This window comes from Heloderma suspectum, chromosome 5 (assembly GCF_057233095.1).
Source record: "Heloderma suspectum isolate Gila_16-S chromosome 5, 16-S_ref, whole genome shotgun sequence".
In the NCBI taxonomy this organism is placed as follows: Eukaryota; Metazoa; Chordata; class Lepidosauria; order Squamata; family Helodermatidae; genus Heloderma; species Heloderma suspectum.
Window position 1 is genome coordinate 146,767,737 of NC_139462.1, and position 25,518 is coordinate 146,793,254.

General features: G+C 43.5%; 1 protein-coding gene across 1 annotated transcript in view; it reads right to left on the minus strand.

The window, feature by feature from the left end:
- Positions 1-25,518, minus strand: part of CNTNAP2 (contactin associated protein 2) — a 2,014,778-nt gene that overhangs the window by 742,703 nt on the left and 1,246,557 nt on the right. The gene's annotated exons all lie outside the window — the stretch shown is intronic.

Sequence of the window (25,518 nt, forward strand, 5' to 3'; positions counted from 1 at the left end):
AGCTATTACTCAGAGACACTTAGACCTTCCACTATTTAACACTGAACTTAAATCAAATACAAGTAGGCAAGAATGGGATGGAGTGAGGTGAAGAGGAATTAATTATGTAATAACTACCTAATACTTGATAGACCCAAAAAGACCACAGCAAGAGTAAAGAAGAATGAGGATACAAGGCATTGGATTTTAGGAAAGGATTTTAGAGAAGAATTGGTCTGGGTTAGAATAACAAGGTCACCCAAGTAAAACACAACCAACAACAACAACTCTTTCAACATTGCTGCTCCTAGGAGAGTCAACTTGCAAAACAGTATGGAAAACACTGGAAACAACTTCTGGAATGTTACTTCAATGTACCTCCCAAATGCACAGTGATTGGAGAGCTCTGTTAAAGTATTCCCCAAAGGAAAGGTGCTGCTGTCAGTCACGAAAACACACACCTCCTCTCTCCCTACCCCCCCCCCCCGGCCCACAGCATTTTCCTATTATGGTGTGCTTAGGGAAGGTTCTATTAGCCCCAAAGAAACCATGCTAAAACACCCTTCCAAAGTGGATCCAATGCTTTCGGAGGAGCCCACTTCCCTTCAAGCAGCTCCAGACAAAACCCGTCTTGCTTTATTGGAGAGAGACCTGAATACCTCTGAAGCAACTCACTTCAAGTTCAATTCAGTGTTTGGGCATCATCCAAAGTGTATACACATCCCTAAAAGGGAGGTGCTGTTTGTATGAACCAGTACCTTCATGTGGGAGCTGCGCATGCAATTTGCATTATTGTGGCAACTTAAAAAGAGGTCACTGGAAAGACCATTGTCTTTGTGGTATTCTTTCAAGTTTGCTTTACGCAGTGAATTGTTTCTATATGCAGTGCAATTCTGATATTCTTCTGCAGCATGTTGGCAGTAATCCAGCATTTCCTTGTGATTGTCTCATGATCCACAAACCGTGAGTGACTTAATATGTTTGAAATTCAAGTTGTAACACTATGGAGAAGTGTTTGCAGCTGCCAAATCCTGACAGCCACCTGATGCACACAAAACAGTATATTTGAAATGCTTCATGCCAGGCAGAACCATCTATCTGGGAATCTGCAAATAAGGCTAAATTGTGCAAATAAATCACCCCAAACATGCCTAAAATGAAAGAGGAAGACACATAAGAAGGATTCTTGCAAGCTGGGAAAAGTGTTAAGGTATCACTAAAAATAGATTCAGGACTGTCAAGTCCCAAACTAGAGGACTGTTCATGTTGCTGTTACGGCAGTCAGGGTAGGGAATGGTTTTTGGATCCAGTTTTCCATGACCTGAGTCTGATCTCCCAAGGATACCTTTAGTTCTTCATTTAGCATCCAGGATGCTGGAACGCTAGGATAAGACAAAGGGAGCTGGCTACTATGCTAAGAGTCTTCCCATCCCTGAGCACTTAAAAAGGACATTGCCAGCATGGGAGAATTCCATGCTGTGCAGTTTTAGTAATTTAGCATTCACCTGCAGAGGCAGAAAGCAGTGACCCTGGAAGTGTCCATTTTTTTGCATTCACCAGCTAAAGAGCGCCACAGGCTTCAGTCTTCATTCCATGAGATAGCTGGGTGAGGTGACAAGGGGCTGATTTACATTGTAAGGCCTGCACAGAGCCTTTTGATCCCAAGTGCAAAAAGTGCAGCCTGAGGGCTTCTGGTGCCCCCCTCCCCAAGCCTTGTCTGCTGCCACCCAGATCCCTAGCACCTACCACCACCAAGAAAAGCAGGGGGAAGGTGAGGGTGGGGAGGAAAAACTCTCTAGGAATAGGCTCTAAGGTTCCTGCCATAGAAGCCTCATTCCTAGAGTGATCTTGGAGCATCCTCGGAAACAGGGCTTGAAGGTTCCTGCCAGCTGCCTATGATGCTCTGAGGATAGTCTAGGAACAAAGTTTCTATGGAAGGATCAGAACCATAGAGCCCATTTCTAAAGCGTCTTTTCCTCTGTTTTGGCTATCATGTTGGGATGGTTGGGGAGGAGAGGGGGCTTCAACACTTGGATACTGGCACATGGAACAAATATTGTTGTTGCAAGACCAGGATGTGTCGCTGCTAGGGTGAGTGAGTGATGCATGCAAGTGGTGTGTGCATGGGTGCTATGTGCAGCCCCTGCTACCCCAGGAGACACACCATGTGGTCCTCAGGGTTGAAAGGGTTGTGCGCTCCTGTTCTAGACACTGGCACCTGTTGACAAAAGCATCAGGGTGCAGCTCTGCTCAGTGCTTAGCAGATTCCCAAAATGGAAGGTGGGTTCAGCCCAATTCTGGAGAAATGTTTCCAGGTTTTGCTTGGCTTCTTTTGGACAATGGCTTTTGCCATTCCTAATGGACCCTAAGATTCCCCAGATGTGCTGTGAGATTTAGTGAGGATTAGCACATTGCTGTCATGGGGCTTGCAGCACATCTGTGTTGTGATTAAAGCTCTGTATGGAATGCTCGTAAGCAAACAAGGAACTTCTCAGAGTCAGGAAGTAGCAACTTTAATCTTGCAAATTTTGTAGCACTGTAAACATGGCATTGAGTCCTGTGCCATCTTCTCCCCATATAATGAATGTTTTGCAGACAGGAACTGTTTATTTATTTATTTATTGCATTTATACCCTGCCTTTTTTCCTCTTGCAAGGAACCCAAGGCGACTTACATTATCCTCCTCCTCTCCATTTTATCCTCACAACAACAACCCTGTGAGGTGGGTTGGGCTGAGAGTCTGTGACTGGCCCAAAGTCACCCATGGAGCTTCCATGGCCGAGTGGGGACTAGAACCCGGATCTCCCAGCTCCTAGTCCAACACTCTTGCCACTACACCACACTGGCTCTCTGTTTCTGTACATATTTAAAAAATACTCCATGATGAATACCTAATCCTTCTTTTCTTTTCTTTTTCTTTTAAAAAGCACGTGTTCCCTTGCAGTCCACCTTCCAGTAAGTTCTGTTGTTACAAGCCCCACTGAAATGACTGGTACCACAGATGGCTTTGATTAACTGAGCCTTATTGCCAATTAACACAGCAAAGATCAGTGCACTATGTATATTTGCAGAGCCCATTTTCCCCATCAATATGCTCTTTATTAATACAAATCTTTCTAGAATCCCTTCAAAATTAACTTCTGGCACATGATATATTAATGTGCAGGGATATTACTTCACATTCATTTTCTCATACACTTCCATTATCACTGCATCTGTAAAAGCCACTCATGTAAATACATCACCTTTTCCTTAGTGGCATAAGATGATAAAATAATAATGAAACTTTGAACTTATTTAGTGCCTTCTGTTTCATGAATCCTAAATGCACTGCAGACATTCATTAAACAAGTCTCAAAACAGGTCTTTCAGGCTCATATATATTATTAAAGTGTGTGTGTGTGTGTTTGAATAAAATTTAAGGAAACCTTTCTTCAATAGAGTCAAACCTTTTCCTTTAGACTAGCTGCAAAATATCATGGAATCCTTAAAAAAAAATCATATACACATTTTTTGTCTCCATTAAATCCCCCAGTCTCCCCTTCCCCTTTTCTTATATACACCCCTCAACATTTCAAAGCTTCTGAAAAGATTCCTTCCAATTAAAAGCTATCGATTTTATCAGCCTTTTACACATCCAACAACAACCTAGTGGTTGACAAGTATGTACTAAAAATAAAATATAAATTTAAAAACCCCATTTGATTTAATGTTAGCCTGCCAGTTAGTCATAACATGTATTAAGGTAACAGTAACTACTACTTGTAGTTGAGGAAATTAAATCACTGAATGACTGCAATTCCAATATTTTGTACTTGGTTTTGCATAATCTGGTTCTGGGTTTCTTTCTCTTGACAATATAGCTCTATATGACAGTTCCCAGTATTCTCTTCCTTTTGCCATACTTCGGCATCATGCTTTAGTACAACGAAGGACCAGTTAATATAATTAGTAGCAAACCTTTCCTAGACTAACTAGCACCACTCAGGCTGCAGGTGAGTGGGCATGAATGTGCCCACATGTGGGAATAAGACCCTGTAAATAAACAATAGCAGGCCAGGAAAAAGCTGAGGCCAGACCCTTCTCCAGTGCATGACACACACTGTATCCCCACATCAGGTTGTTTAAAAGTGAATCCTTATTGTGGACTAGTAATTTAACTTTTACTTTTGTTGTTCTGTTCCTTTTCCATTCCACTGTGTCAGGAGTAATCAGTGAGGGCCTTCTGATCTGTGCTTTGCTGCCCCTTTGTCCTCATATTATAACATATTACATAGCTCGATAATCAGGGTGGGGTGGAACCTGTGGCCACAGGTTCACCTCCACTTCCATAAAACAAGAAAAATGTTGGGTCTTTCCCTGGAAACAGTAAGTTTCTGGCCTTGTCTGTTAGGCTCTCCTGGTACTTTTCAAGCCCCGCACCTCCCAGTTTTATTGCCTATTCCCCAACCAGGTTGGCTACCTTCCCAGTCCTGCCTAGGTCATCTGCTAGACTAGGAGTGCGCAAAGCTGACAATTTCCAGTCTTTGTCACTCTCATCCATAATTACATTCCCTTCTGTTTCCACGTTAATCGGCAAATTATTCCTCTCAGGCATATTAAATTGTATTTTGGTACGTATTTAAAGTTTCATTTTCTCTCAAAATATATATTTAGATGCTTGTTTTGATACATTGAGAACTGTGTCACAACTTTTGGAGAGGGGTGAAATGCAGTGGAGGAATACATTTCTGTAAGTGTGTTAGTCTGAGAGGTGCAGACAGTAGGTTTTGGAGGGTCCTTGGGCAAGATACCCTCTAGCTTCTCACTGGCACTGTTGCCAGCTGCTGCTGATCCTTCTCCTCTACATTGCTATCACCTGCTTGCTTGTCAGGCAGACAGACAGCCAATGAGCAAGCAGGTAGTGGCATCTCCTGCTTCTCCTTCATACCAACATTATTGTCTGGGCCACAGTGAAATGCAGGTGAACAAGCAGGTTGCAATGGTGACGAGGAGGAGCAACTCCAGGGGGTTCTTGTCAGTAGCAGGTACCCTTGACGCCAGCCCTGGGTGAAGGTCCGTTCATTTCATGTAGGAATTTGCAAAAACCATGCAAGCATCCCAATGGTAGATCTGCCCACCACCTTCCTCCAAGCCCTGGTCCTGTCCTGCTGGGACTCAGACCTCCTGCACCCTGTGTTCCTGGCTGTCTATGAACCTCTCTTCTTGCTTGGCGAAAAATAAAGACCCAGTTCAGTTTCCAGTTCTTGTCCAGGTGTTGTTCAATTCCCTGGTCAACAACTGCAGTTTAAAGGCACACACAAGCAAGACTGAATGCTGCGAAGCAGGAGAAAATAAAACAATGAATAGACTGCCATTCTGTCAGTCTCAATCAGTGGGAAAAAAATGGATATAAACAAACCGGCAGCTGCACTATGGAGCTCAGGCATTTGTAATATTAATGTTTGCTTCGGTTTTAGGAAGCTGTTAGAATTATTCATGAAGGTACTGGAACTAACGAAAGGATCCATTCATCTCCTTCTAAATTGGAGTCTCAGTTTGAGAGCTCAAGTCCAAATAGGCAGGCGGCTTGCATTATCTCCCCCTGCTGGGGCATGGGAGGGGGCGGCGGTAGGAGTGACGGATCAGGCAGGTAGCTGCAGCAGTGCAGCATGATCTATAAGAGTTCACACGGCTGGTTCACACATGCATCTTCATTGTTTGGTGACTGCAGAATCCAGAGATGACCTGAACACCACCCCAAATCCCAGAGAAGGACTTCTGAAAACAATCCCATGCTCATGAGACTCATATGTTGCTTATAGTGAATGATAATTAGGGATGGCAGAGAATTCTGCCACGGATGCCAGTGCATTCAGCCCCCCGAAATCCATGGTGGAACGAAGCCCCCCGCACCCCCTGCGAAAGGCGCGAGAAATGGAGCACTCACCTGCTGCCATTCGCTTCACCATTTTAACCGTGATAGGCTACGTAAATACTTACGTAGCCTATCACGGCTAAAAAAGGGAACGCAAATGGCGGCCGCCAGAGCCGCCGCTATTTGCATTCTCCCCCTTTTTTTTTGCCGTGATAGGCTACATAAATATTTACGTAGCCTATCACGGCAAAAAAAGGATGCAAATGGCGGCAGCTACAGCAGCCACTATTTGTGTCCCTGCGCAGCCCAGCAGCGGCCGGATGTCGCTGTGGGCTGCCCCGGCCAGCGGCTCTGTGGAGTCGCTGCGGAGTGGAGCTGGCTGGCGAGGATTTCGGGGGGAGGGACAGAGCACCTCCCCCCCCCATGGATGTACGAAACGAAACAGGTAAGTCATTTCATACATCCCTAATAAGACATACCAAGGATGCCATTTGTACAAGAGCTTCAAACTCCAGATGAGCAGGGGAGACTGATGCTGCCCCCTGATCCACCAACTCAGGCCTTGAGTCTGTTGGCCCCCATGAGGCCACATTGTAGCAAAACAGCTGCAGATGTTGCAGTTGGAGCTGGGGCAACTCAGCCAACATCCGGGCACCTTGAGAAGAGAAGACTGGGGTGCTCCTTAAGTCCTTGAAAGGTTGTCACCGAGAGGAAGGCCAGGATCTCTTCTCAATCACCCCAGAGTGCAGGACACAGAATAATGGGCTCAAGTTACAGGAAGCCAGATTCTGGCTGAACATCAGGAGAAACGTCCTGACTGTTAGAGCAATATGACAATGAAACCAATTCCCTAGGGAGGTGGTGGGCTCTCCCACGCTGGATGCATTCAAGATGAGTCTGGACAGGCATCTGTCAGGGATGCTCTGACTTGGATTCCTGCATTGAGCAGGGGGTTGGACTCGATGGTCTTATAGGCCCCTTCCAACCCTACTATTCCATGATTCTATGAATACACTGTGGCCCAGTTGCCCAAGCAATAAGGCTGCTGTGGCTCTCTGAGCCAGGTCCATGAGTCTCATGGAGCATGCACGTTTATGGGTCTCAGGAAGCATGCATGGCTTGCCATGCATTAATGAATGGGGAAAGGGGGATGGCTGGGGAGAATAACCCCTGTGACTTGGCTAGCATATGTGTGGGGAGGAGGTGGCAGAGAGGGTGGAACTTAACCCCCTCATCTGAGGCAAAGGGACAGCACATGGAGTCTTGTTCCTCTGGGATGAGACAGCTGGAAGGGGAGTGAAGGGACCTGATCTTTCCTTCCTTTCATCTAGCATGAGGGGTTCAATATCAGCATATTGGGGCAGGAGCCTGTCTTTTAGATGTCACTCTGTAAAGCACCATGTACACCCATGACAATGATGAGAATGACAGTGACTGAATGCGGTAGGCAGCGTTTTCAGCGGTTAGCCTTTCCTGGCCTTCCTACTGTGCCTTTAACTGCAGCCTTTCCTAGGGATGGGGAAGAAAATTGTTTGGTTCACATTTTAATGGGAACTTAGCTAAGTTCTTGCTTATGAACCAATATGCAAAATGAATCTGTTAACCTTCGAAATTTGCACTTCTCTGAATTTTGTAGTAAAGCTCTCCAATAAATAGAATATGTATGTTAGGGGAAAGTGCACACAGAAATACATATTTTAGTGCAAATAACATTCACAAAAGTGCATTTTATTGGGGAAATTGCTTGCAAAAAATATCCATGTTAGGCAAAACTCAAAAGTCAATGAAAACACCCAGTAGATTGGCCTTGGAGCCTGTCCAGCTCATTTACTGGCAGCATGTGTGTGTGTGGGGGGGTGAGTGACAGAAAGGCCACAAGATAATTCAGTTCCCAGTCTCTCCTCTCTCACCTCACCATCCTGTCCCCTTTTTGCCTTCCACAAAGCCACCTGAGGTTCGCTTTTTGTGACTTCGACAGCAGGCACCATGGCTCTTCCCATGGCAGCTGCAAGGGGGTGGGGGGAGGGATTGGATGTCAAGAGTCCCTCTCCTGAGGTCATAGGGGGGTCTATGGCCTCAGAAGGGGGACTCTAAACTACCCTGTGTCTCTGGGATGCTCTTCCAGGACCATAAGATTGCTCTTTTAATGCTTTAATACAGTTTCATGGATTTTTAAAAAAGTTTCGATGCTATTTCTGTTGTGTTGTCTGATTTGCTGTACACTACCTTAGTAACTCTTGTGGAAAGGTGGTATAGAAATATTGCAAACAAATCAATAAATACTGAAGTGCTAATTTTTGTGCAGGCTTCTTCTTCTTCTTCTTTTAACAATTCTTGGATTTTATGTGGAAACAGGACTGAATAGACTTTAGGGTAAACACATGCAAAAGTAACATGGAACAGAAATAGTTTGCTTTGCCTCTGTCTAGTCTGCGACAGACTTGATTTCTTTGGGTCAGGCAACATGGTAGCTACAGAGAGTGGAACTAGGTATTTGTTTGCAAACACAAGAGTCCCAAATCTGTGTTTGCTTCTGAAATGTGAAGTGGGGGGGCAGGGGGCATTGCATGAGAGAAGGGGAGAAGAAGAAGAGTGCTATATCACAGGAGTTCCCAACCCCTGGGCCGCAGACCGGTACCGGTCCATGGCCTGTTAGGAACCGGGCCACAGTAGGGGTGTGGGACCCCCCTTACCTTGGGTCCATGGGGGGAGGCGATCCATCTCCCCTTGGAATCCCTGCTGGCCCTGGCTGGCTCAGCTCTGCAGCGCGAGTCCGCGGAGCTGCCGGCTGGCTCCGGCCACTGGTGGACTTCCGGCTGCTGGGACGCAAATAGCTTCCGCATAGCGGACGCCATTTGCATCCCTGTTCTTCAAGTAATAGGCTATGTAAATCTTTATGTAGCCTATTACTGAAGAGAACAGGGATGCAAACACCATTTGCGTCCCAGCGGCCAGAAGTCCGCCAGTGGCTGGAGCCGGCCAGCAGCTCCACGGACTTGCCATGGATCAAAGCCGGCCAGGGCTGGCGAGGATTCTGGGTGGGGGGAGGGACGGATCACCTCCCCCCTGAGGACCCAAGGTAAGGGGGGTTCCCACACCCCTACTGTGGCCCGGCCCCATTACCCCCTCCCAGTCAGTGGAAAAATTGTTCTTCCATGAGACCGGTCCCTGGTGCCAAAAAGGTTGGAGACCGCTGCTATATCACTTTGCTACCTGCTTTGTTTCCTCTCCAAACCCTTCCTCTGCTTTGTCCACTTCCATGCCAGTCTGGCTCTGGAAATGAATATCTGAATCAAAAAGGGGAAAAGGTTGCAATGGAAATGTGGGAAGCTGGGGAAAAGCTGAGCACCACTCCCCCACCTGTCAAGTCTTCCCTGCATATGCTCTCTCCACTCCTGCTTTTGCATGTAGGAGCCTAACACAGGCCTGGGGACTTCAGAATTTCTGGCACAGATCTTGTTGTAGCCATAATCAAAGAGCAGAATAACTACTTTTAGCAGAGTTGGCAACAGAAATCCCAAACATTCCCAGAGTAGCATCACAGAAAACAAGTCATTCTTATTAAATAAGACATTAACAAGTCATTTTCCATCTCAAGCAAAACCTTCCTATTGACATGGTAATCTGAGGAACATTTCATGCTTCATCATAATTGACAGTACACCCTCTAACAATGGCAATAAACCTATTTGCTGTTAGCAGCCCTTTTGAGGGGACACATTCAATGGCGATTTCTTTCCCAAACATGCAGCTGTTGCCAGGTAAGCTCAATACTTTACAGATGATAATAGAAATATGGGATTTTAAATATTCAGTTTTTTGCTATATAGTCCAATTCCAGCTTGCAGAGGAGCTTTAATCTACTGACTATGAACCTAGATAATGCCCATTTTTTAAAGGGAAAATGCACTAAAAGTGACACTGTGATTTATTGGAGAAATTTTATTCAATGTTTCTGTAGCAGCCCTAGATTACTACTTACACATAATGGGATTTACTGTGCACAGTGCCAGGGGCTAGAAGTGAGTGGGGATGTTAAGCACACTAGGATTTAATTGGCTTTCAGTCCCAGTCACAAACAGCTACCTATACATTGTTTATAGGGTAGCTGCAGGAGATCGCGATTACAAATTTAATTGGGGCACCACTCAGGTTTCATTTAAAAAAACACACACACACAAACTAATTGTTGCTTAAGAACTGCTTCTTAAGCAACAATTAGGTAGGGCATACAAAATGACCCCTTGTTAGGAAGAAGAAATGGGGCAACAAATTGCTGATCAAAATAACTTTAATCTTCCCCTATTTTGAGGGGTGGGGCAGGACTGGAAGATATCATTTTGAAGCTTTCTAAAATATTTCCCTTTCCCATACAGGTTATTTATGGCATGCTCAATAGCTTCCTCACCTTACTATAATGTCTTGGGGAGGCTGGACAATAATTTAAAATAGTAAGGCCATGATCCAGTCAAAGATAAGCTCACCTTAATTCCACTAATATCAGTGGGAAAGTTAAGCATGTGCCTAAATCACTGCTGTTGAAATTAACAGGATAATCAGCTTTGGCTGATTCTGTCTTAATTTGGTCTGGATTATATCCCCAAAACATAGCCTTGCCATATCTTTATTGCACAGAAACTGTCATCTCCACTGCATTGGCAGAACTACAGCAGAACCCGGTGAGCTCTAAACGGATCAAGGGTGGAATCTTGTTGTGGCACAATATGAAATGAACTTTCCCTTGAAGCACCATGAGCTGGATCCAGGATTTGCTTTCTGCTGTGGATGTAGATATGTCTGTCGCTGGGAAATCTGGCCCTTTTGGGGTCCAATGGATTCCTGTGGAGCCCCTGACTTGATTTGCATTTGCAAGGGGGGGTTGGGCATAAAAGCAATTTGCTTAAATTGCAAACACAATTTGCACAAACTATGCAAATTACAGGCACAATTTGCATAATTTGCACAAATTATGGCCCCAATTTGCATAATTTGCACAAATTATGGCCCCAATTTCTGTAATTTGCACAAATTGCAGCTCTAATTGGCACAAATTGCAGCTGTAATTTGCACAAACCACTTTACACACACACACACACACACAAAACACCACCAGGAAATCTGTGAGTTGGCCCCACCCAGTACAGATCACATCGGGCCAGGTAGCGGGAAAGGAAGGTGAAGTCTGGAGGGCTGTACTGACAGATTCCTCCAACATCCCCAGGTGTTGCACGTGCCCCAGGCTCTACTCACAGGTGCCCCAGGCTCTACTCACAGAAAGTGCTTTTGCCCACTGTGTGTGTGTGGGGGGGTCTTCCCCCCTGCCACATACACACACCACAGCTCACCCCATTCAGCAAGGCTCCCTGACCATCTGTGTAATATTTTCAGGGGTATAGAGGGGCAGTTGTGAGGAAGAAACAGTGGGGAAATCTGCTTACATCAGCCCAGCTGCATGCACCTAAACCTGGATCCAAACCCGTGTCTGTGGGGCAGTTCACACATTATGCAATCACCAAGACAAGTTGATGATATAAACATATTGCAACGTGTTCTGCCCTGGCTCCATAGTTTAAGAGCACTGTATGTGTATTTTGCCATTCTGAGTCACGAATTTAGGCATCTGTGTTTAAAATGTAAAGTGTGAATTCACACTTTGAAACCTTTTGAGAGAAAGAGAAACTGATTGGTTTTCCCTGCACTAAGAGCTGGTTGATGGGAACCGATGTGGCCGTGAAACTAACTCTAAGCTGTGCTCCCTACAGCCTGCTCAACCTTTGGAGCCTTTAATGCTTTGTTACGAATATGCTGCAAGTCTTCATATTTGTAAACTAAACGTATTGTTACAAGAACTTGGTTGTAAGATATTGTTACAAGAACAGTGTTGTCTCATCCAAGGGAAACAAGCCTGGAAGGCTCACCTGTACTTCATTACTTGGTGAAGAGGAAGCCTGAAACATTGTGCAACATAGTTGCAACTTGGTTCACGATGTCTCGATGGTGCTATGCCAGAAAAGAAAAGATGTTCAATCCTCTGAGATCTTAAATGTCATCCTTTCAGCATCACTTTTTACTTTTCTGTTGTGGAACTCTTAACTCTGATGGGGATTGTCCATATTATGGTCGAAATGTCATGTGGGAATGAGAGAAGATCTAAACAAATACATTGAAAAAGAAAGAAAGGCTGGCTCTGTTTCAAAGGATTGGTTGCAGGAATATCTGCAAGGTGACAAAAAACATTAAATAAACAGATGTTCTTTTTTAAAATAATGAGTGAATAGATGTTCTTAGCACAAAAATAAAAATGTATGGTTATGATTTGCAGCCCATACACTGAGGGATTAACATACAACTTAATGCCTTTAGCTTGTCCCTCTCCTTGGTGCACATCAGGCCATCACCAGGAACAGGAGGCCCGTGCAAGGCTCCTGTATCCCAATGAAATGCTCGCTCTTACCTGGTGTAAATGGTGTGAACTCTGAGGCTACTTTCCCTGGTAATTGTCTGGCCTGGAGGGACAGGGACTCTGTTGAGAAACACTTCTTTGTGTATAGGCAGCTGTGGCAGCACAAGGCTGGATCATGCCCTCTACCTGTTTAGATAATCTGCAGAATGCTTTGAAGATCAGCTTATTGTAGGGATGGGAGAACCAGGAATGCTCGAGCTCACCAGAATTCTCCAAACCTTACTTCAAAACTGGGTTCAACTTACTCCCGTTCTCATTTGCAACTTTTTTTTCCCAGTTTGTTCAAACAGGAAAAGTGTACATTTTTCAATAGTTGTGCATATTTACGGTTGTGCATTTTTTTAAAATGCACACTTTAAGTTGTGTGCACATTTTTAAGGTGCACATTTTTAAGGTGCGCATTTTTAAAGTGTGCATTTAGTGAAATGCGAATTCAGGAATTTGCAAACGTTTTCAGAGAACAGGCCCTTCCATTCATGCTCAGGGTTACAAATGGGGCATTTTTGAATGATTTGAGAACTGAAATGAAATTGTTATACATCTCATTACTGAGAAGCTCAGGCAGGATTGCCTTCACACATATATTTTGTTGGAATCACTGTAGCACCTTGTCTAAGATGCTTCATTGCAGAGGTGAGCAACATATGCCTCCAGCCTCTGGTGCAGTCCCCAATTCCCCCATCTCACCAACACATTTGTCAACCCCCCACCCCAAATGGTTTGCTGCTAAATTTCAGTGGCAAGCCACTACAGAGGTTCAAAAGTGATAAATTTAGCTTGGAAAAAAAGAGCTAAATTTGTCCCTTGCAAGCCTCTGTAGGGGTTTGCTACTGAAATTTGGTGGTTTGTTTTTGTTTTGTTTTGCCACTGTTGCCATGGCTACAGGAGTGCAGCCTGCAGGGGGGCAAGGGGGTAAAGTGGCCCCTGGACACTGTAAAATTGCCCACCCTTATTTTATCATTCAGGAGGGCTGCACAGGACAGCTAGGAGCAAAATTATCCTGGAGGTAATGTGTGAGCTGCTATCACCTGATGCACTTAAAGTTCATGACCTGTGCATCCTTTGCCCTTGAGCACACGTGTATGTAAACATGCATCTGTATGCATGCACTGAAATGTACTTGAATGACACAGGAATCTTAGGATTTTTTTGCAGAGAAGCAGCATGTATATGGTGCTCTCTACTGGTGTTGTTTGTCCTCAATGATGTTGTCACATAGCCCTGAGTATGTCAGGGTTGCCTCTGAGCACAGGGAGTGGCTCAGTGGCTCAGATTCTGAAGAAGGAATTGCAGGAGGTGGGGGAGGAAATTTCCCAGGCTTGTCCAGAGATAGAGACACAGACTCCTCAGGCTTCAAAGGCCCAGCTGGATGGAGAGGGCCTCTCTTCACACACCCCTGTGAGTGATAGCGAACAGGGAGAGGTGGGGCTTGGAGAGCCTGAAGTCTTAGACGCCAGGCGCAGACACAGAGCCAAGAGAGAGATGGCGGGGGGGAGCTTAGATGGTCTGCCCAACTGGCCCGGCAGGAACTGCTGCACTTAGAGTCCTCACAAGAGAGAGGGAGATCCCCCCCACCCCTTAAGTTAGGATAGCAGTCCGCCTTTTCTTCAAATGGTGGGCAACTTTCATAGCTTTCCTCTGAACTCCCTGAAGGCGTTTTTTTTGTAGACTGTGAGTCACTGACCATTTGCAATGCATCTGTATGACCCATTGAAGTAGTGGAGTAAAAGCTGAAAACTGAAGCCTCTTGTCTGTATTTTGATTTGAGTTCTGAAGATTACAGCAGGGGAAAAAGGGAATCCTGACAGAGTATGTTGCTTTGTCATCTGTTCATTATACAATCCCCAATTGGCGGGGATTGCTCCAGTGACTATGTGAGGAAGAAGATGCAGCAATGAAAGGAGGAAAATACTGCCAAAGCAGAAAGAGATAAGGGAAATATTGGCAGTCAATATGATACACACACACACACACACACACACACAGATCAATATTGTCACAATTTAGTTTTTGGGGAAAAAATATTTTTGCTCCCATGAAACCACGACTTTTGGAAACTGAAAATCAAATGGGAGAACAATGATAAATAGGACTGGATGGAGCTATTTGCAGAACTGTTTCTCCATTTTGCCCCCCCAGGGCACTGGTTAGAAAAAGTAATGGATTAGTGCAAGCATAAAAAGCATTATAAAAGCTCTTGTGTCTAAATATCCAGACACTTTCTATTGAGGTTAATGGACTCATTTTTGCTCTGTAGCTCTTTTGTTTCATGCACATAATTGCAAAAACAACATGGTTCTCTAGAGGCCTCATGGGGAAGAGGCTCACTTTGTTCAAACTCTTAATTCCAGGAAAAAGTAAAGTAAAGGGAATTAAATGCATGTGTGTGAGGGGAAAGAAAGCAGTCCAAGGGTAATGGATACTTAAACTAAGATATATAGTGCCCACCCTACCGACATACACAGTTACTCAATCTGTGCAGAGGCATACCATTTTTCATAGTTCAAAGAACTGAATGCACATTGTCTTTTTTCCCTTCTCCATATTTAAAATCCCTTAAGATTATTGCTGAATCTTTGGGGCGGGGGGAGGGGGGGAGGAAGGAGCATCATAAGTACAACAAAAGACAAAGACAATGAAAGCACTGGGTATGATTTACTCACAGGCATAGAAATCAAGAATTCCCTCCTGGCTCTGCACTGCACATCACAACTGCAAATGCCAGTGCACAGATACAGTCATGACAGTAGATTCTGATATACAATTCCCCTTTGCCCAAATATTAATTATCAGAAATATGAAAGACTTCTTTCACAGGCATGGGGTCTATCGGGGACAGAAAGTCCCTTCCAAATTAAATGACTGATCACCTCCACCCTGAGGAGGGTAAGGTTGCAGTGGAACCACAACAAGAGGGGAGAGGAAATGTGGAACTAATTCAACAGATAACTAATACAGCATTTCTAGGATTTAACTTCTAAAAAGAATGGGCCTTGGGCTTAAGATCTCTTGCCCTACAACTCTGTCTTGGCTAGCTATGCTGATGAAGTGGTAAGCAGGGTCAGGGGAAAAAACATAGCCACTGGAAATTCCTACATGCTAGCACCATCATTCTAAAGTTCTAGGCAACCAAGAACCTGAATTTTCTGGTTTAGGTGGCTAGAGACATGTACTCTGCACAAGCTCAGAGGCACTCTTGTAGCCAGCATGTGCATAAAAATGAGTCCTTGCTAGGCATGGGCGAATCTGTCAATTTTACTTTCTTCCGCATTCGAATTTTTAAATTCAAGTTCTTTCTTTTAAATTCTCAAGTTCTTTCTCTCCCAGATATGAAGAACTTCACGGATTTTGATAAATTCTTATCAAAAACAAACTGAAGCAAAATTCTCACCCATCTGCCAAACCCAAATTCAAGAGGTTCAGCTATTTCCAGCATGGAAAGGACCATGGTGTTCCTGTCTGTCATATAAGCTGTTAAAGATGAGGAACCTGTTAGAAATAAAGAGTTGGCAACCCTAATTAAGCACTAACACGGTTGAATACACAGGGATTCAAACCCAGATTCTGAAGAGCAAAACACTCAAAGCCATAGGCCTGGATGGATGAATCTGTCAGTTGCCATTTCTCTGACACTCCGGTTTTTTAAAATCTCAAGTTCTTTTTGTCTTGAATATGGAGAACTTTGTGAATTTTGGTAAATTGCTATCAAAGCCGAACTGAAACAAAATTCTCACCCGTCCCTCGGCTAGTTCATTACAGAGAAGGTTCAGCATATGGGAACTTCCTCTCCCCTGTCTTTGGTATCTCTCCCAATGTCAAAAATGTAGACAGTGCTCACTTTTCTTGCTTAAGTTATTTTATAAATTGCCATGTACATCGGCAGAGCTGTATCAGGCTTGCATAATTTGTGACCCGGCAAGTTGAACACCACCAACAAGCCATCTCTCATGGCTTGCCAGATGCTTATGTTCCTAGTTGCAGGCAGGCAGCAAAGAGTGAAGGTTTACTGAGCTCCCTGTGAGTTGTATTCAGGGTCCCAAGCTGTTCAGGCTCATGTTATACCAAAGAAACAATCAATCAAGATTCTTTGGGCCTCTGGCACAGAATCCCAGCTGAATCTAAGCAGCAAAACAGATTCTTATGCATTTAGAGCTATGAATGTACATCCTGATATATCTCTGAAGAACTGGAGTAAAAGCTTCTAGGCTATGTACAAGCAGAGACTGAGGTTATGAGATTGTACTGCTTCAGCAGAAAATACCTTAATATCCCAACAAAGGATTTGTATCCTACTTCACATCTTCTGGAGCTGAGCTCTAAAGCAGAAAACAGGATCCCCGACTCAATCCTTGTCTCAGATTAAGCTCTGAGTAATTTCCCCCCACAAAACAGATATAAGTATTGGGTGTGTGTGTGTCAATTCTGAAATTCAACCTCAGATGATCACTGCTGGAATCAATCCGTTCCCAAGAATTTAATGCAGATGGACAAACACATAATTCACCACATAAAAGGTCTGCCAGGGATGTTTACAAGGAGTGGGGCACTACAGTTTTGAAAAGGTTATTTCCCCAAAAAAGAAGTTGTTCTGTGTATGCTGTGTAGACAGCAGGACACCACACTCCAAACACGGAGGCTCGTTTCTGAAGTCCCTGCTGGGGAAAAGCTTGTAATATTTTAGATGTGACATTTATGCTGCTTTCTTGGGAATAGGTTTTGAAGAGTAAAAATCATGGCATGTGTGTCCAGAAACTCCTAAAAATATATACTGTAAAGTCCAAATGAGTTCATTCTTGATGAGCCAAATTACCCTTGGGATATTGTTAAAACTTCTTTGTATTTCACTTCCCCATTTTTGCCCTAATTTTCCACCCTAAGGGCACTCTGAGCAGCCACATAGGGCCCTCAAGGTGGCTATTAGCTTCTTATACCATTCTGACTTCAGACCTTTCTCCTGCTTCTTTATTTAAGTCATAAAATATGTGGAATCAAATTATATATAAAAAGTTATAGCATGCAGCACTTGCCAACAACACATTCTAGCATGTGAGTTTATGTACAGCAGTTCAAGTTCCCAGTTCCTCAAGGTGAAGTCACCAGCTTTCTCTTAGGATGTCTTGTTTTTCATTCAAGCACCTATGTCCCTAGCATTCTCGTAATTGCAAGTGCTAAGGTCACTCATATGTCTCCAGGTCACCCTAGGCTGGCTATAGCCCAGCCCACATTTAGGGCACACACAACTAGGGATGGGTAAATTTCACTTTCACCTGCATTTGGATTTTTAAAATCTCAAGTTCTTTCTCTCCTGAATGGGGAGAACTTTGTGAATTTTGGCAAATTCTAATAAACCAGAACTGAAACAAAATTCTCATCCGTCTGCACCAGCCAGATTCAATAGGTACAGCTGCTCCCAGCATGGAGAGGACCATGTTGTACTTGCCTGCTGTAGAGCTGTTAAAGAGGAGGAGCCTGTCAGAAAGAAAGAGGCGATGACCCTAATCCAGCACAAACATGCTTGACCACATGGGGGTTCACACCTTTAAAGACTCAAGCACTCAAAGCCCTAGGCCTAGATGGACAAATATGTCAGTTTGGGTTTCTCCCTTATTTGATATATTTTGTGTGTGTGTGTGTGATCTCAAGATTTTTTCGTCCTGAATATGGAGAACTTCACTAATTTGGAGAAATTCTTATCAAAAACTGAACTGAAATAAAATTCTCACCCATCCATATGCACAACCCATGCTACCATGTACTGTTAGTTTGTCACAAATTGTGAGGGGCTGTGCTGATAAAGTGAAGATTGACATGGTAAAATGCTGGTGTGGCTTGTAAAAGCCTAGCTGACCTTTGTATGTATTGCTCAAGATGGGTTACACTCATAGGGACATAGGAAACTTCCTTAGACTGAGTTAGTCCCTTGGTCCATCTAGCCCAGTACTGTCGACACTGACTGGCAACAGCTCCCCAGGGTTTCAGACAGGCCTTCCAGCCCTACCTGGAGATACTGGGGATTGAACTTGGGACCTTCTGTGCACAAAGTATGTGCTCTACCATTGAGCCACTGCCCTTCCCTGTGTATATAACATCTCTGTATTCCACTCAGTATACAGACATGGTATAGAGATCTATATAGAGACCTTTCCCTCAAAATACTTACTGTCTATTTTCTCTATAAATTGGATTATAAAGATTGGAAACCAAGTCCATGAAACAAATTTGCCCCTTCTCCCCAATTCTCTTCAAAATTCCTCTCAGTGAACATTGGTGTAAAGTATAGGAGATGAGCCAGAGCTCAGTAGCAGAGTGTACAATGATTTGCATGTAGAAGGTCCTAGCTCTAGCTGCAACTTCTGGCAAGCTCCAGATGAAAGAGTCACATGAAGAATATTCTTCAGATACTCTCTGACTATCAGATATCTGTGTCTGACATTCTATTCAATTTAATTTCCATATTTGACAGGGACATTTGATATCAAAATTTTATAGCTGAGAACTGAGAACTGACAATATTTATGAGATATGAAATATTTCATATTGCAGCTTTCCCCAATCTGGTGCCCCTGGATGTGTTGGACTACAGCTACTAGTATCCCCCTACCAGCTGGGAATTGTAGTCCAACCAACACATCTGGAGTACACTGGGTAGGGGAATGCTGCCATGTTTCATAGCTGATGTACGATAGTATTTAACATGTGGCTGCATCTTATAGTTGCCATGTAATTATATTTAGTATTTGACAGTTCATGAAAAATCAAAGTATCAAAAGATAGCAAAAAGTCTAATGCATTATATTTTGAAATGAAATTTCTCATTCAAATTGCAAATTCCAAGTTTACAGTTCAAATTTCATATCCAAACTTTGGGTGGCAAATTTCAGATATCTGCAAATATTCACTTCAGCTCAACTATGCACACTTCTGACTCAATATTTCTTGTTGTTATGTTAGTATTATGATTGAAATTGCACTGAACAACACCTAAAGGAATCTATTTTATGAGGCATTTATCAAGTAGATTAAAGGTGCAATCATGTGCATGTTTAGACAGAGAAAAGTCCTACAACTCCCAGCATGGCTGGCTGGGGGATGCTAAGGGCAGTACTCAGCTGTGTCATTCCATCAGTGCAAATGATGTTGTGCTAGCAGAAACGAGATTCTGAACTATGCACAAGAGAAGAACCCAACTAAGGTTCCATTTATGCAAGTGTGGCTGCGCAAGAAGGTTTGCATTGTGCTTATGGAATGCATTGTGCAACCTGTGCCTCATTCTGCTTGGGTTATGCAACTACCGGCCCCCATTGTGCAACTGCTTGCACAACTGTTTGTTCAGCTGGTTGTGTAACTGCTTGCACACCTGGTTGCACAAGAGTAATGGGCAACCACTTGCACAATGGAAAGATTCAGCAGAGCTCTGCTAGTGCTACTTCAGTTTGCAGAATGTCACTATTGGATACTGTCCTAAGAGTTGAAGGCCTTCTTTCTGCCCGAACGAACATGCATAGGATTGCACCCTAAATAAATAAATTGTATCTGCCCTGCTGAACCTGTGGGATAGGAAAGGCTATACATTCAACATAATAACATTTACTTTCAGTCAGTTTGCTCTCTTTTTCTGGTGGGTTGTTTTTATTGAACAGATTGGCGCTTCGTTATTGACACCGCGGTAGACTTTTGCTTTGGGAAATATTTCCACCCGCTTCCAGAGAGAGGAAGAGAGAGAAAATGGCACGCATTGAGAACTCCTTATTTAAGTCAACAGCACATAGAGGGCTCTCTCAGAAAAAAAGCAGAATGCTAGATGACCACAAAGCCAAGGATCAGGAACAAAGGCTCTGTTTTGTAATGCGGCACTCTTAATCTGGTAATATTTATGTATGACAGGCACTGGCCATGGAGGAGTGCTCTTCATTATCCCCACTGCCATTAGGCTACAAGTTTCCCAGAAGAGTCAGTGTGCCATGACTATTGAGAGAGTTTGAACTGAACCTTAATGAAGTGTATATTAGTTTTTTGTAAGACTATTTAACACCAATTTCCATACGTATTTTTAATGGTTCCATGGATGAGAGATAAGGAAAGGAAATGGAACGCACTGAAAAAAATGACAGTAAACTTGAATGGATTTTTTTTAAAAAAACTTTCTGATTCAGGCAGAGACATCTTAACATCAATGACATTTCTGAGCCTGCTCAGGTGGAAACTGTTCTGGCTTAAAAAAAAAAATCCCAGCAGAAACTTAGGTATTTGAAACAACTGAGTGGAAAGAAACAAGCAAACCTCAATTCAGACTTCCTAGAAAACAAAAAGAAACTATGTATGGCTTGGGTGACTAAAAATCACACTGGCTTTAGGGGAATAAAGGGCCTAAAGCATGGCGGTGGCTGCAAATCCTTTTTCCTGTGGCTGCTTCTATGCCTAACTAATAGCACATTGATTTTGGCATTATGTGTAGGTTCAGTGGTGTAATGGTAAATTCTGAAGAGCAGGCAATTATCATGATGGTCCCTATAGCCAAGCCCCCAAGGAGAGACCAAAAATGGAGGCAGCAGTGTTGATCCATATCAACAAACCAGTTCTAGCAGTTTTCATCTCCACCAGAGGCAGGTCTTTTGAAAAGCTAATGGGTCTTAATTGTCTTTTCCACAAGCCAGCCCAAACTATTTTGAATTACAACTGGGAATGACATATTGTTGGTGGGAAAATCCATTTCCCCCAGCTCCTGTGAGGATTGATGCTAAGCTCAGAGGGAACTAGGTCATTGCACTGGGGTGGGGGGAAACAGATGACATCAGGGTCCCTGCTAATCAAAAAGTGCCAGTGCTGCATCCCTCCAAGCCCAGGCTACACCACACCACTGGGTAGGTTGGGCCATATGGATACTGCCCTTGACATCACTACTGTGAAAAGGACTCACGTGATCTGGCTTACCCACATAATATAAACACTCATATGTTTACAGAACAACATCGGAGCTGGCCACGAAGCATGTAGTTTTGTGGGCAGCTACATTCCAAAGGTAGTATGACACCCCCATACATACACCCCAGTGAGCATGCTCACCTCCAGCTCTATAGTTGCTCCCACTCAAGCTGAGGTCTGTGTAAAAGCTTCCACCCATGTAATTCCTCTAACAGCATGTTAATCATTCCACACAAGCAACACATAAGAACATAAGAGGGCCCATGCTAGATTAGACCAAGGGTCCATCTAGTCCAGCATTTTGTTCACACAGTGGCCAACCAGCTGCCCACAGGAAACCACAAGTAGGACATGAGTGCAACAGCACCCTTCCCCCCGCCCCCCATTCCCCAGCAACTGGTGTACATAGGCATACCACCTCTGATACTGGAGGTAGCACATAGTCATCAGGACTAGTAGCCATTGATAGCCTTCTCCAGGAATCTATCTAACCCCTTTTACAGCCATCCAAATTGGTGGCCATCACAACATCTTGTGGTAGTGAATTTCATAGTTTAACTATATGCTGTATGAAGAATTACTGCCTTTTATCAGTCCTGAATCTCCAACAAATCAACTTCATGGGATCACCCCACTGGGTTCTAGTAGTGTGAGAGAGGGAGCAAAATGTCTCCCTATTGTCAGGTTTCTCTTTGCCCTCACTGATCTTCAAACGCCGAATCAAACACAGACAAAAGGCTTCAATCTACAGCTTTTAATTCCATTATCACAAAGGGTCATATAGATGCAAATTCTCAGTGACTCTCAGTCTGCAAGGAAATGCCTTCATGGGGTTCAAAAGATAACTGCGAAAGTTGCCCACCATTTGAAAGAAAAGGCAGGCTTACTAGCCTAACTTAAGGGGTGTGGGGAGGTCTCTCTCTCTCTCTCTCTCTTGTGAGGCTTCTAAGTGCCGCTGTTCACACAGTGCCAATCAGGAAGACCCTCTAAGTTCCACCCTGGCCATCTCCCTCTTGGCTCTGCTTCTGCACCTTGCATCTATTAATTCAGACTCGCCAAACACTGCCCCTCCCTGTTCGCTGTCTCTCACAGGGGGTGGGGGGTGGTGACAAGGGACCTTCCTTCCGCTGTACCTTTGAAACCTGAGGAGCCTGCCTATCCATATCTGGACTAGCCTGGGAACATACCTCCCCCATGTCTGGCGGTTCCTGTTCAGAATCTGAACGGCTCTCCCACTCCCTGTGCTCAGAAGCACTCCTGTCACCTGTCCACTTCCTCCACACCATGCACTTTTAAACTTGCTTGCTACTGTGAGGAATATTGACAGGGTATTGCTCATCATCATTGATTATTCAAAGTGGTGATTGGCTTCTGTCTCACAGACAGTCTTAGGCGACTGTTAGGGATGTTTGTTGCTGGGACATTTGGGGGCTCACTGAACTTCTGTGGCACACCCAACTCAGCTTGCATTTGTGAGCCAAGCTGCGGTTGTTTTCCCCCAAATTCCAGGGACTTTTTAAGGGTTTTTTGGTCTCAGCGGTCATTTACAAAAATAGAGATTTGTGCAAATTATGGCCCAAATTTGTATAATTCACTCAAATTGCACCTGTAATTTGTGCAAATTCAAAAACATCAAGAACCCACTAGCTGGCCTGACTTGCTGAAGACTGAGTCGGGCCAGTTAGTGGTGGAAGACAAACTGAAGTCCCGGGGGCCCGAGCTGATAAAAGCTCTTCAAATTCCACCCGCCAACCAGATTCTGCTGACATCCCTAGCTACTATGCATCATTCCCCATTCTGTAAAGGCATGCACAGTATTTTGCACTGCAAGATATTGACTCCCTCTGTCCCTTTTTTGTACATGAACAATAAGGGTTGACAAACGATTTCCTATATTTGGGATTTTCATTTGCTATTGAGAATATGAGATCTTTTAAATCAGGAAATGAAAAACAAACAGATATTTTGTTTGTTTTTCTACAACTTATCTAGAAGAACCCTTAACCCCAGACCTGAGCTTGAACAAAATCCAGTTTGAATACATACTTGAAAAGCTGAAATAAGACCTTTGTATTTATTCATCCTGGTCATGAAAAAAGTTTTTTAATAGCTATCATTCCCCTCTCCCCAATTAGTAATAGTAGTAGCAGTTGTGCTCAGGTTTCCAACAAATCAGAAGTGGGGGAGCTGGTGGCTACCAACAGCTGGTGGGGACCTCCGAGACCTGTAGGAAAATCCTGGTTCTCATTTAAATCTCTCTCTCTCTCTCTCTCTCTCTCTCCACCCTGCCCACTCCCACCAAATCAGCATGGCCAAGGGCTATGCATACATGTTGCCCTCTAGGGATGGATGAACCTGTCAGTTCCCTTTGCCATATGTTCATTTTTTTTCATCTCAACTTCTTTCCATCTTGAATATAACAAAAATTGCTAATTCTGGTCAATTCTTCTTAAAACAAACTGAAACAAAATTCTCGCTCATCTGCACTACCCAAATTCAATAGGTGAAGCTGCTCTCAACATGGAGAAGGCCATGAGGTACCTGCCTGCCGTAGAACTATTAAAGATGAAGAGCCTGTCAGAAAAAAGAGGTGGCAACTCTGATTCATCACCATCATGGCTGAGTGCACAAGGATTCAAACCCAGACTTTGATGAGCTAAGCACTGAAAGCCCTGGGCATGCATGGACAAACCTGCCACATTAGATTTTTTTTCTTTTAACCCGAAGATCTTTCCATCTCAAATATGAAGAAATTTGAGAAATCAGGTCAATTTTTACCAAATGCACTTTGACAGTAGCAAGGTCTGAGAGACCCTAATTGGGCGTATCTCTTCAAATGCCCTTAAAAGTAATTATGGTTGCAGATAACCAGCTTAGACTGTTCAACCCTGGAAGTGTATTTATGGATTCAATGAATATTTACATTTACACCATATCTTTTGGTTTTCCAGTGGGCTTAGGGCTTAGCAAACCATTCCAAGAGTTTTATTTTTGCATTCCCTTCCCCCCCCCCCTTTTTTGGAAGATTTTTGGTCTCCTCTCAAAAACTTTCAAAGGGTTATTGATCCTGCCAGTGTTCCTACAGGGACATACTCAGAGAAATTCATCAGCCTCTGCTGATTGCTTGGCTCCTTCAGCTAAGTATTAGGGATGCTGGAGAAATTCGAGATGGACTGGAATGAGCTTGGATTTCTAAGAATCTGACCTGTGGAATCCACTGTGGAGCAACCTCCTCAGGCCACGTGGAGTTCATGGACTTTTGGATCTTTTCTTTTTAAAAAAGTTCCCAAAATTTATGCATATTTATTCATAGGAAAATACGAGGGTTTCTCCTGAGACTGGTAAATACATGCAGGGAAAAGTTGAATGGAATGGGGGACAATACGTGAAATGTTATGTACTAAGGTAAATTGTGTAAATTGTTGTAAACCCTCTTACGGAATTATTTGTGTATTTTTCAGCAAAACAGACAAAATTCGAATCCGTCTGTGAACAGACGACAGAACAAAAGGTGTCTGACAATCTGTGAAAAACAGACGGAGTGGATTTTACACTAGCCATCTTCTTTGAAAGAAGCAAGGGAGAGGGAATCCTCCAAAAGAATCTTCAAGAGTTTTTCCCTTGATAAAGACCAAGTGTCAAAATGCATTGGGAATTCAGTTGGTGCAGCTGTTTCTTTTTTTCTTTTTTTTTCTTTGGTTACTATCTGTACATCCCTAGTAGAGATGGACAGATCAGTTTATTTCTAGCTCGTATTGCTCTTGCATGTGGTTTCACAAATCTGTTCCATGCCATTTGCACAATTAATTAATTGTGATTTTTACAAACAAACAAACATACCCCCCCAACATGAAAATCTGCATTTAAATTCACATTTTAAAATCCAAAATCCAGAGTTAGGCAATATATTTATTATAACATTAGGATGTATCATGGGGCCATGAGGTGTTGCAACACCTAGTAGGGACTCATTCAGTCTGCAATCATTATTTTGAAACTGAGTCTGTACTGCAGACCTCGTGGCCACATGATCTGGCCTATATTTTTCCTCCTGTTTCTTCCCCTAGCCTGATGTTTAGACAACAGGAAAGCTTGCACAAACTTTTGTGGTATTTGGATTGATCTAATAGAGGTAATGCCTAACTGTAGATTTCAGATGCCTCCCTGCTCCCCTGGGTTTTGGAATTTTTACTCATGGACCAGCACAGCTATTTTTTTCTTTTAATTACTTGCATTTTCTCTCAAAATATGCATTTTTAAACAGTTGGATACACTTTTGAGAACCTCTGGGAAGTGT